The sequence below is a fragment of the Dermochelys coriacea genome, chromosome 3 (assembly GCF_009764565.3).
Source record: "Dermochelys coriacea isolate rDerCor1 chromosome 3, rDerCor1.pri.v4, whole genome shotgun sequence".
Taxonomy (NCBI): Eukaryota; Metazoa; Chordata; order Testudines; family Dermochelyidae; genus Dermochelys; species Dermochelys coriacea.
The window spans coordinates 13,929,999-13,934,311 of record NC_050070.1 but is presented as its reverse complement, the minus strand read 5'-3'; the positions used below and the strand labels follow the sequence as shown (position 1 = coordinate 13,934,311).

The 4,313-nt window shown below is 44.1% G+C and overlaps 1 long non-coding RNA gene across 1 annotated transcript; it reads left to right on the top strand.

The window, feature by feature from the left end:
• The first annotated feature begins 326 nt into the window (after nt 1–326).
• Nucleotides 327–4,040, top strand: LOC119853931. Its single transcript, XR_005292273.2, has 3 exons — nt 327–432; nt 1,157–1,393; nt 3,592–4,040. It is a non-coding gene; the product is annotated as an uncharacterized LOC119853931 (long non-coding RNA).
• Nucleotides 4,041–4,313: the final 273 nt, after the last annotated feature.

Sequence of the window (4,313 nt, the reverse complement as noted above, 5' to 3'; positions counted from 1 at the left end):
TTTAGAGTTGCCACCTGCCCAATTTTCACCCAGACAGTGCAAGTTTCGGCTTGTGTCCGGGTGCTATTTGACAAGCCCCGATGTCCAGTTTTTTGATCTGTGGCAACCCTAAGCGGAAGGAAGGAGGCAGTACAGCAGCAGTTGCCGCTGCCACCTCCAGGGGTCAGGCTGCTTATGTGGCTCACCAGTGGCTTGCGGGGGAAGAGGCAGAGAAGAGGGCAGGGCCTCCAGGGTCTGCTTTCCAGCCATTAGGTAGGTGGCAACCCTACTACTACCTGCTTCTGCACCATTGTTAATGCCTCATATTTCTTTGCATTCCTCCAGGGTCTGGGTTCTACCCCAGCCACCTAGAATTAATGTCCTGGTAGGTGGTGGAATGACTCAGCGGAAAGAAAATGCATAATTGCAGTCAGCAAGTTTACTTCCTTCTGGGTAAGTGTTTATAATACCCCTAAGTCGGGGTATGGAGTCCTACCTGCCCAAAGACACTCTCCTCCACACAAGCCAGCCTTGTAATACTTCCCCTGAGCACCTGTGCAAAGTGAGTAGGAAGCTGAGCTGCAGTTAACTCTTTGTTCACCAGGGCTAGGTAGTACTCCTGCACCCTGTCACATGGACATCTTACACAGAGGTTCTAATGTGACTATGGTAGTGGTGCCTAGCACAATGAAGTCCCAACTGCAATATTAATGTTAAATAAAAATACTTGGGTGGAAATGGGCAAACCTCATCAGTTGATGTTTTGTTTTCCAAAATCAGGGGTGTTGAGATCCAGGGTCTATTTTACCTGAGTCTCCTAAACTTGTGTTGCAGGGGCGGGGAGGGATTGGAAAATTGGTTGTAGATTTGGTCTTTTCTCCCCAGTTTTGAACAAGTATTGCAGAACCAGACAGTGGTTTCTTCACTCTCAGAGCTGCTGTATATTTGGTGAGAGCTGCAGCAGGGGTATTTTCCTATGAGAAACACAAAATGAGTAAGTATGGAAACTATCTCTCACACACCCACACCCACGAGCCTCTAGTGACGTACCTCTAGAGGAACTATCCTTGGAAGCTGGTGCATGGGATGATGTTAGTTTTCACCATCGGCAGTTTCTGTTCCTCATGTTTCTATAACTGAATAAAGTCTGTAACTTTTTTGTTTTGTTTTGTTTCAGGGAACAAATGATTAAGTCAGAGCCATGTGGCCCATAAAATGAAATGATGACATGCAAATGGAAAGGAGCATTAGGAACAAATACAGCTTGAACTGCTCTACAAGACCATCCAACATAGTGATCAGGATCCACTGCAAAGGTTCACTTGGACTAGCAGAGAAATGCATTCAGACCACTCTAATGTACCCTAGTGGGCCAGATTGGCCCACAGTGGGCCAGCATCAGAGGAGTACCAAGGTGAGAGCTGCACCCTGCAAATAGCAGCCACATGCCACTTCCTTTAATAGATGTGGCTGCTTCCCCCTTGGTTCTATCACCTTCACCCATTACCTTTGGGTTACAGTCCCTGGGTTCTTTGGTCTGTTCCCTGTTTGCACAGGGTCTGTCCCAGGCCTCCTTCCTAGGAGAGTTCCTCTATCTTATCCCTTCTAGTCCGAGCCAGGAATTGATCTGCTCAGACTCTGCAGCTTCTTTGAACTGAGCCTGCTATGCTTAGGGCCCAGTACACTTTGTCACAGTATATAAAAAAATAGTTGGACTGGAACTGATCCTAAACTAGAAAGCTGTGCCAGACATCACTTGAAAGGTAATTAGTGCCCAGATTTCTAATAAAGTGTCTTGAAGCTACACCAGTTTATACCAGCTGAGGATCTGGCTCCTGGATTTTACCTTTAATACTTTTATTTTTTTACCTTCAGTTCTCTTTAATGTAATAATTTCTTATATGTGTGTGTGTGTGTAAATTCAGGCATCCTGATCCTCAGCTGGCTTAGATCAGCATAGCTTCCAGAGACTAGACAACAATTCTTCAAATGACAAATGGCACAATCCAAGATGAGTTCAAGTCCAACTATTCATACATATACACACAAAGTGCCCAGATTATGTCCCAGCATAATCTCAAATGAAAATAGGTAGTTATAGGCTATCAGGAAAAAGCTGTGCTAAATGGCTGACAGCTGTCTGTTTTTGATCCGGTGGGTTTGTGTAGATCACAAATGGCTACTTAAGTTCTGAGGCAGACTCAGGTTTCTCGGAGCTTGACACATTCTAGTTAGGGTGCATGCGGCATCCAAGCTTTGACGGGGAGCTGACTACTGCATATATCATGACTCTTCACTGCTTCCAGCTGGCCACAGTAGTGCTGGTATTGGCATCAGTGGCTGGATTTCAGATATTGTCATGAGCGGGCGGGGGGGGCTTAAGGCTGCTCAGCCTTGCTTCCCAGCTGAAGGAATGGCCTGAGTTCTTTTGCAGAACAAGGAGAGAGGGATGAGTAAGTGAAATAAAATAAAGCAGTCCAACAATATCATTAAAAAAAGGATGTATCATGTTGACTATGAGAACATGCGACTCAGACAGCCAGACGTGAAAATTCCTGTATGCACACTTTAAACAGAATTCTTTTGGCTTCCCAGCATGGCTTAATTTTATGATTCCATGACTCATTGGAAAGCCAAGTCTTTAGACCTAGTGCACCGAGACCCCGTAAACACTGGTTATCGATGCAAACACAGAGGAAAAAGAAGGGGGGGGGGTTGTTGCTACCAGGTTTTGTTGCTTTTTTTTCTTTCTAGAGGTTTTGTAAACATGTTTCTCTCTCTAAAAAAAAGATTGGAGTGGAAGGGTTAACAGAGGTCATGTTAGTTTAAAAAATTATGGTTAACCTTACAAGTTGGGTTGCCTTAGGTCATGGTGATACAATTCCCTTCCCTTGTCCTGTGAACTAGTGGTTCACAAAAATTCCACTAACGTGGGGAAGGAAAGGGGCCTGCCAAGTCCCTGAGCAATACAGAACAGACTTACCTGTTTTTATACACTGCTTAACTAATTATTTTAAAAAGAACCAGCCAAGTTGGAACAACTACCTTTTTCTTCTCGAAGGAATATTTTTCCCAACCCTTCTCTTCCTTCCCTCCCCCCACTTCTTCTTCTTCTTTTTTTTTTTTTTACTTCATTGCTTGGCTTGGCATTTGGAACAGGTTCTCGATACCTGACACCTCTTGAAAGTGTAGTTTGGCAAACAGGAATTGAGATCGGCTCCAAAAGGTCCCTGTGCTGGGGTTGCTGTGAAAACACCTGGGTGTCTCTTGTGCCGACAAGAACCAGACCCCATTCTACAGAAATAACTACCCCCCTTCTCCCTTCCGTGTCCACCCCCTGCAAGCTCCTCAAAAATAAAATGCCAGCACTGTTCCTTTCAGGGAGTTTTAGGGGACTGTAAGGGGGATGAAAGCCATTTCAAAAAAATCTTGGAGAAAGGGGGTTTCTCTTGCAGCACTTATATTTGCTGTTAGTTTTCCCAAACTCAGAATGAATTAAGAAGCTCCTAGCAATTAGAACAGAAAACTTCAAAGTGCAATCAGCAGTTCTTAACAGAATATGGGTTTGGTTTTTTGCTAATCCTGTTGCCTTTTCTGGGTTCATCTCTGCAGTGTGCATTTTTCAAGGCCGAGATGTTGGGCTGCTTTTCAACTGCACCATATAAAATAACAAACACGCAGTCTAAGGAAAACAATTTTTAAGACACCGTGGAACCCACTTTAATGAAGAAAACTGTTAAAGGCATAAAAACCCCATGTGCCAATGGCTAAACGTGCTGGAAGTGTGAACTGTTAAACCACCAAAATTGTTAACACATCATACTGCTGGGCAAAAAACTAAAAAGGGAGCGAAACAGTTTTCTAACATGCGACCAACGTTGCCTTTATTGTTCACATTCCTGCTGACATAAAGTTTCCTGATTTGTCCCTTGAGTCCAGAAATACAGCGAAAGCGGGAATGTTAATTGTATCTGCCCTGATAAACTGCCCTCCCTGCTCATAGCAGCCAAGAATAGCTCCAAGGACTGGGTAGAGGGGTTGCCCTTTTAGATTCAATGGAATGAGTAAACAAGTTTTTTTTAAAAAAAAGATCTAAAATTGCACCGGAATCTTTTTTGGAACTTTGAAAAAAAATCTTTTTGGGGGGCAGGAGAGGGATGCTTGAATTTTCAAATCCCTCTGCACTTTGTGGTTTTATTTGGGGCTGATGCCGATATGCCCCACATTCTTGTAGTATTTCTGGTCCCTCCAAAGTACAGGAACTCTCGCAGAGAAAAGCCTGTTCTCGTGAGAGGTCCAAAAGGAACAAGATTGATAAGCTTCCAGACCTGCGG